Source organism: Heterodontus francisci, unplaced genomic scaffold, assembly GCF_036365525.1.
Source record: "Heterodontus francisci isolate sHetFra1 unplaced genomic scaffold, sHetFra1.hap1 HAP1_SCAFFOLD_152, whole genome shotgun sequence".
Classification (NCBI taxonomy): Eukaryota; Metazoa; Chordata; class Chondrichthyes; order Heterodontiformes; family Heterodontidae; genus Heterodontus; species Heterodontus francisci.
The window spans coordinates 1,444,144-1,452,268 of record NW_027141229.1 but is presented as its reverse complement, the minus strand read 5'-3'; positions in this window follow the sequence as shown (position 1 = coordinate 1,452,268).

Here is an 8,125-nt window from a genome sequence, read left to right as displayed (position 1 = left end):
TTCGGAACTTAAGACTCCTCCAAAACTCGACATGCTAAACTTGAAAGTTCATTGTGGTTGCAAATGACATTTCCAGTTCTTCAACTTAAACAGGTCAATTAACCTTAACAGTATTAATTCAATTCAGACTTATTAACTTATAATACTTATTAAGTACACACAGAACAGAATAGCACGTGCTTATTTTAAAAGATAGGTAAATTACATCATTTTCTTGCTCTTTCTTCAGGCGCCTTTTCAAATGACTGTAATAAAACCAAAAACTAAAGAAAAAGTTATTTAACATTCTTACAACAAAAGACTTAACACTAGGTCCTTACACAAACTTTAATGTTTTTAAACAGACAGAATCTTTCCTAGACCTCCTTTTCTATCCTTTCTTTCCCTTAAAACAAGATAACAGTCAGTAAAACATGTCTTCAAATTTAGACTGTAAAATAAAAAAAATAGCAGAGTTTTCAATTAAAACAATGTTCCAAACCCCAAATTAGATTTCTGCCAGACATCTTCAGATCTTCAAGGCTGATGCTTATCCCTCAGAAAATTGTTCATTGCCTTTTCACAGTTGCAAAACCAGCTAAAAATAAAACTTTAACTTCAAATATAATTCCATTTTATATCCCATTCCTGGGTGCACAATCTTAAATCGAAATGAACACACTCAGCAATCACTTTACACACTCATTCAATTCCAAACAACTTAATAGACTCATGCTTTTAACATTAAAGCCAGACAACAAAGAGTTAACAACAGTCAGTTCTACAGAATACAAGCTGTTCTTCCCAGATATTCAATTCATTCACGGAAGCTTCTGACATTCTCACAGTGGAATCAAAGACACAGTTACTTGTTTTACTCTAAAACATACCTATCTTTAAAACACATATTTACCGTAGCGCTTCTGCATCTCCTTCGAGGGGGCAAAAGGACGTGGGTTGCCTTTCTCCAGAGGACATGCCTTACTTGTCCCCGGGGGCAACCCTTCCTTCTTGGAAGCCGTTGAGTCCACTCTTACTTCTACTTTCAAAAAACCTTCTAAATTTACGAGTTCTTTTCTATGAATCAAGTCGCATTAAAACACAGGAAAACAAGCAAGACACAACAAAACGAATAGACACAAGGATACGAACAGGCGCAGTTAATGTTAAATTCTCAAGGTCAGCTAACCGGCACACCCCTGTCTCTCAGGCCAATGCTCTTTCGTTCTCCTTCCATCCCACAACCTCTCTCTCTAGGGCCAGATTCCGGCTCGTGTACTCAGGAGCAACGATCACGTGCCTGTCGGGTCAATTTGGTAGTTTAGTTACAGCCCCAGTCGTTCACCGTCCCAGACGGTTGTTCTAACTCCTTTTGTCCCACAGCCTCTTTACTCCACCCGGTGGAGGAACAGCTCGTGCAAACTCAAATTAGGATCACCAAATTCCCGGAATTTGGTACTACTACTACACCGAATTCGCCACATTTTACTGGATTTTCAACTTATCTCCTTTTCAACTTCCCTTCGCGGAATTTTAGATCTTTTCTGATCAGGTTTCAGCCAATTCTTCCTTGACCCCTTTGTTCCCTTCGCCCACTTAATTCCTGGCCTTCACGTGGGACGCAGTTTTCCTGTTAATTCCGGCTCAGGCTGGGTGATTGGGATATCAGGGTCGCAGAAAAGTTGACTTACCCCTGATCCTGTCGATTAGTTTTTTTACTAGGTTCTTTTGGATCCCGTGAACTCAGGGATCCTGCCGACTACGCCAAACTGTTGGAGAAAATCCAGATTGCGCCCAATTGTCGAACAAATTCTCCGGACTCAGACGTTAAGAATCAATCCCTTTATTGCATGATATCATGGGGGATAACACCTTACCTAAATGCGGTTCAGTGCTACTCCCAAAGAGCTACAGATCGCCGTGGACTTATATATTATAAAAAAGGTAGAGCTAACAGTTTCACAATTAGATAAGCACCCACAAGACTGCCTTCGTAACGGTGCACCATGCAGGGTCCGAGGTCAGCAAAACATCAGTTTCAACAATAACAAGCTAGTTCCTTAATTCAATGCCCACTCCAGACACCATATCTGGCCGTAATGTCTGATTGTGGTTAGCTGCTCTGTCTACTATTTATGACCGTTGGTTGTGGTTAGATTAGCTACAAGCTGTCTCCTGCTTTTCTGCTTCCACAAAGTTAAGTAATAATTAGCAAAGCTAAGAAACTTTCTCCAACAGTAAGGTTTATATGGGCTAATGATATTTTAGATTTATTTAGATTTCGCGATGCAGCACTGAAACAGGCCCTTCGGCCCACCGAGTCTGTGCCAAAAATTAACCACCCATTTATTCAAATCCGACACGAATCCCATATTCCTACCACATCCCCACCTGTTCCTAAATTCCCCTACCACCTACCTGTACTAGGGGCAATTTAGAATGGCCAATTTACCTATCAACCTGCAAGTCTTTCGGCTGTGGGAGGAAACCGGAGCACCCGGAGGAAACCCATGCAGACAAAGGGAGAACTTGCAAACTCCACACAGGCAAAATTGAACGCGGGTCGCTGGAGCTGTGAGGCTGTGGTGCTAACCACTGCGCCACTCTGCCGCCCACAAGTAAAGTTAGGTGGGACAGTAAGCTGTGAGGAGGGCACAAAGAGACTGCAAAGAGAGATTGACAGGTTAAGTGAGTGGGCAAGAAAGTGGCAGCTGGAATATCATGTGCAGAGATGTGAGGTTCTTCACTTTAGCAGGAAGAATAGAAACACAGAACATTTTTCAAATGGTGAGAAATTATTAAATGTTGGCATTCAGAGGGATTTGGGTGTCCTTGTACACAAATCACAGAAAGTTAACATGCAGGTACAGCAAATGGAGTGTTGGCCTTTATTGCAAGGGGGTTAGAGTACAATAGTGAGGAAGTCTTGCTGTAATGGTACAGGGTTTGGTGAGCCCACACCTGGAGAGCGACAGAGTGAAGGAGAAGGCAAGGAATAAGAAGTCCCAAAGATGCTACACAGGGTGCATTATAAAACAAAATCTGACACCAAACCCACATAAGGAGAGATTAAGGCTGATGACCAAACGCTTGGTCAAAGAGGTCAGTATTAAGGAACGTCTTTAAGCAGGATGAGAAGTAGAGAGACGGAGAGGTTTTGGGAAGGAATTCCCCAGTGTTAACAGGCAGTGATATTAATTCCTGATTGCAGGTAGAGATTTGTTAGGAAAGGGTATTAAGGTTTAGGGAGCCGAGAGAGCTCGATGTGGAGAAGGAGCAAATCAGCCATGACCTGAGTGAATGGACGGGACAGGCTCGAGGGGCCGAATGGCCTCCTCCTGTCTTCGTAAGGGCTTTATTAATATCCCTGCCATTGCATTGATGGTTTTCTGTTTCAAAAAAAAAATGTCCAGTTTCGGGATTCCTCTGAAATCTCCCGTCAGCCTTGGAACGACTCACGGATTCATGTCTCAGGGGTGAAGTTAAAAATCAAATTACGAGAGCAAAGAAATTGCTGGAAAATAATATTACCAGGTAAAAGCAATGAAATAACAAAGATGTTTTATAAATACATTAAGAGCAAGAGGTTAACTAAGGATAGAGTATGAGGGATCAAAATGGAATGTGTGTATGGAGGTGGGAGATGTGGGCACGGTTCTTAATGAATACTTTGTGTCTGTCTTTCTAAAAGAGGGGGAACGATACAGACATTGTCGTTAAAGAGGAGGAGTGTGAAATATTGGATGGGATAAACAGAGTGAGAGGGAAATATTAAGGTGTTTAGCATCTTTGAAAGTGAATAAATGGTCAGGCCTGGATGCATTGGAACCAGTTCAGAGCAGGTTCACTCGGCTGATTCCTGGGATGAAGGGGTTGTCTTATGAGGAATAGTTGAACAGGTTGGGCCTATACTCATTGGAGTTTAGAAGAATGAGAGGTGATCTTATTGAAACATACGAAATACTTAAAGGGATAGACAGGTTAGATGCAGGTAAGATGTCTCCTTTGGTTCGGGAGTTTATAACCAGGGGACACAATTTCAAAATAAGGGGGAAGCCACTTAGGTCAGAGATGGGGAGTAATTTCTTTGCTAAGAGGGTTGTGAATCTTTGTAATTCTCTATCCCAGTGGGCTGTGGAAGCTCAGTTAGGGAAAAGGCATTGAAGTGGATGATCAGCCACGATAGTATTGATGGGCTGAATGGCCTACTGCTGTTCCGATGTTCCCAAGCCGCTGAAATAGTTTCTCCCAAACTACCCCATCAGTTCCCCTTAATATCGCAACATCGTTGAACAAATCACCTTGATCCTCCTAAATTCCAGGAAAAAATCCCTAGTTTGTGGAATGTCACCTCGTAATTTGAAACTTGGAGTCCAGTTATCATTCTGGTAAATCTGCACTAAAATTCAAATGGACACAGACCCCCAACCACTCCCAAGTCTCTTTGGACCAGCAGTGTTTCTGGCTTTTCACCATTTATAAAGTACTCCTTTCTAGTCTTTTTTACTGACATTAAAATCTATCTACCACAGTTTTAACCATTCACTTCAGATATCTCTTTGCATTGTTCTACTTCCAGCTACACTGCTTACAATGCTGCCTATTTTTGTGTCATTGGTAAACTTGGGTATGTTGCATTCTACCACATCAGCTTAAATCGTTAATAAATACAGCAAAACTACGACACACACGGGCTTTGCACTAGTAGACAGGAGTGAATCATTCCATCCTAGAGGTTTTAATTCCAGATTTATGTTTTTTTTTAGAAAAAACAGAATTCAAATTCACAACAGCCCAGTGTGGGATTTGAACTCCTGCTTTTTCAATCATCAGCTCAGGCCTTCAAATTTAAACCCATAAAAAGAGATTAATTTTCCTACTGCTGTTGTCTTACTGTCTCAGGTTTTGTATATTGTGTCTGAAGTCTTTGAAGTTTGTCAGACATTGGTAAACTACTTCATGTGGTGTTCTGTAAATACCTTCAATTCTGTGGATCTGCAAGGGACACAATTCAAATTATCACCTTCTTGCATCAACCAAAACCTGCAGGTCCATTCAAACACCCCGATTTCCTGTCTCTGCAAAGATAGCTCACACTTCCACAATGCAGGAATGTCTGAATGGAAACAGCTTTTGACACATTTCCCAACACAATTGCTAACACTTTTCAGGGTGAAGCTAAATTCAATTTACAGACTGAAAGCCCCAAATAGAATCTTTCAGATATAAAAAGTGACACAAATGAAATCCCAGATCTGTCTGTTCCTGCACCCATTTTAACATGTACCATTTAGTTTATATCGCTTCTGCTCAGCCTTCCTTCCAAAATGCATCATTTTACATTTCTCAGCATTGAATTTAACCTGCCATGTGTCTGACAATTTCACCACACTGCCGCTATCCTCCTGAAGTCTACTACTATTCCCTTCCCTGTTTATTACATTGCAGATGGCACAATGTTGAAGTTATGCCCTGTAAAACCCAAGTCCAAGTCATTAATATATATCAAAAAGATCAATGGTCCTAATCCAAACCCCTGGGGAATACCACTGCACCACAATGTACACTGTATACAGTGAATACAAAAGCAGGGAGGGTATGCTGAACATTTATAAAGCTCTAATTCGGCCCCAACTGAAGAACTGTGTCCAGTTCTGGTCACCACACTTTATGAAGGAGGTGTGGTCCTTGAGAGGGTGCAGAGATTTACCAGAATGGTTTCAGAGATGGGGGATTTTAGCTGCAAAGTTAGGTTGGAAAAGCTGGGTTTGGTCTCCTTAGAACAAAGGAGATTGAGGGGAGATTGAATAGAAGTGTATAAGATTATGTCAGGCAAAGATACCGCCCTCCAGTCTGAAGCAACCATTCACCACTACTCTCTGTGTCCTGTCCCTTAGCCAATGTTGTATCCACTCTGTCCCTGTCCCGTTCATTCCATCAGCATTCCTTTCGTGAACTAGTCAATTATGACACAGCATTATGACCTCCCATTGAGGAAATTGTTCCCAGAGCACAGAAAAACACACACAGACAGGCAATGACCATCTACAACAAGAGAGAATCCAACCACCTCCCCATGGCATTCAAAGCATTATCCCATCGCTGAATCACCCAGCATCAACATCCTGGGGAGACATTGACCAGGAACTGAACTGAAGAAATCACATCAGTACTGTGGCTACAAGTGACTCACCCCCTGACTCCCCAAAACCTTTCAACCACTTGCAAGACACAAGTCAGGTGTGCGATGGTATCTCTCCACTTGCCTGGATAAGTGCAGCACCGACAACACCCCAGATGCTCGACAACACCTAGGACAAAGCAGCCCACTGACTGGCACCCCTTCCAGCACTTTAAACTTTGATCAGATCACCCCTTAACCTTGTAAATTGCAGGGATATAGAGTAAAGCTCCGGCTACACTGTCCCCTCAAATGCTGCCAAGCTATTCGTTAGCTATTGAGTAAATCTCTGTCTTCTCTGTTCTGTGAAACACTTCCAAGGCAGGTACAGTGTGGGGTTAGATACAGAGTAAAGCTGCCTCTATATATGCCTCTCTTTCTCCTCCTCCATCCAGATGGAGAGAGTAACTGCGAGAAAAACAGAGATAGATATAGAGAGGCAAGAACAGAGAGAGAGAAGGATAGCAATGGGGAGGAGTACCAGAGAGAAAGAGGAAGAGATTGGGATGGAGAGTGTCGGTCAGTGTTCCTGCGAAGCTGTGTGCAGCATCATTGAAGGTACGATGCTGTGCGAGATTGAGATTAAGAGGGTACAGAGGGAGATAGATAGAAAAGAGGACAGAGATAACAAGGAGAGAGTAGAAGAGGGGAACTAGCGATTGAGTGAGTAAGAGAGAGGGGAAGACGGAGATGGAGAGAGTTTACCAGCAAGAGTAGCTCTCCACTTCTCTCACCGTGCCTGTCTCTCCCTTTCTCACTGTTACACACTCTCCTTCTCTAATTCTCCCTCTGTCCTGATCGTTCACACTCTATGCCTAATCCTCTGCGTACTCAGGATTACATCAAACTATGATTATATTTGACATTTGCGCTTTCGATCTAACCTAACAACGTGACGTCTACAACATTCACTTTGTGTCTGTGAACAGCGGGACCTTGCAGTGAATGCTCACTGATTCCTGAGGCTGACAGGACAGGTGGATAAGTTGGTTCGGAAGTGATAAGGGAGACTTTCATTTCCCGACCAGCGGAAATAATCTCTCAGTGTCGACCCTATCCAGTCCCTTTAGAATCTGATATGTTTCAATGAGATCACCTCTCATTCTTCTAAACTGCAGAGAATACAGGTCCTATTGACTCAGCCTCTCATCATAGGACAAAGGCAGAGAAGCTAAACAAATACTGTGTGTCTGTCTGCACAGAGGAAAACACTAAAAACCTCCCAGAAATAATGGAGAATCAAGGACCTAGTGTAAATGACCAACTGCAAGATATCAATATGAGTAAAAAACAGTACTTGACAAATGAATGGGTCTTAAAGTAAATAAATCCCCTGGATCTGATGATCTACATTCCAGAGTGTTGAAAGAGGTGGCTGTAGAGATAGTTGATGCATTGCTGGTCATCTTTCAAAATTTGATAGACTCTGGAATGGTTCCTGCAGATTGGAAGGTAGCGAATGCAACCCTGTGCAAGATCCCCCACCGGGCCCTATGTTTAAACTTGACATGAATCACTGTGTAGGATCCACCCAGGCCCTCTGTTTAAACTTGTGTCTATTCACTGTGCTGTTTCCCCCTGAGCCCGGTGTTTAAACTTGACGCGAATTCACTGTGCAGCAACCTCGGGCCATGTGTTTAAACTTGCGACTGTTCACTATGCAGGAGCCCCCGGGTGTTGTGTTTAAACTTGTGACTATTCGCTGTGCAGATTCCCCTCGCGTTCTGTGTTCAATCTTGTGAATATTTCCTGTGCAGGATTCCCACGGGCGCTGTGCTTAATCTTGTGACTCTTCACTGAGGAGTTTCTCCACAATCTTGTGTTTAAACTTGTGTCTATTCACCGTGCAGATTACCCTGGTCCCTGTGTTTAGACCTGAGACTATTCACTGTGTAGTCTCGCCCCTGGCCCTGTGTTTAATATTGTAAATGTTTACTGTGCAGGCGACTCTCGGGACCTGTTTAT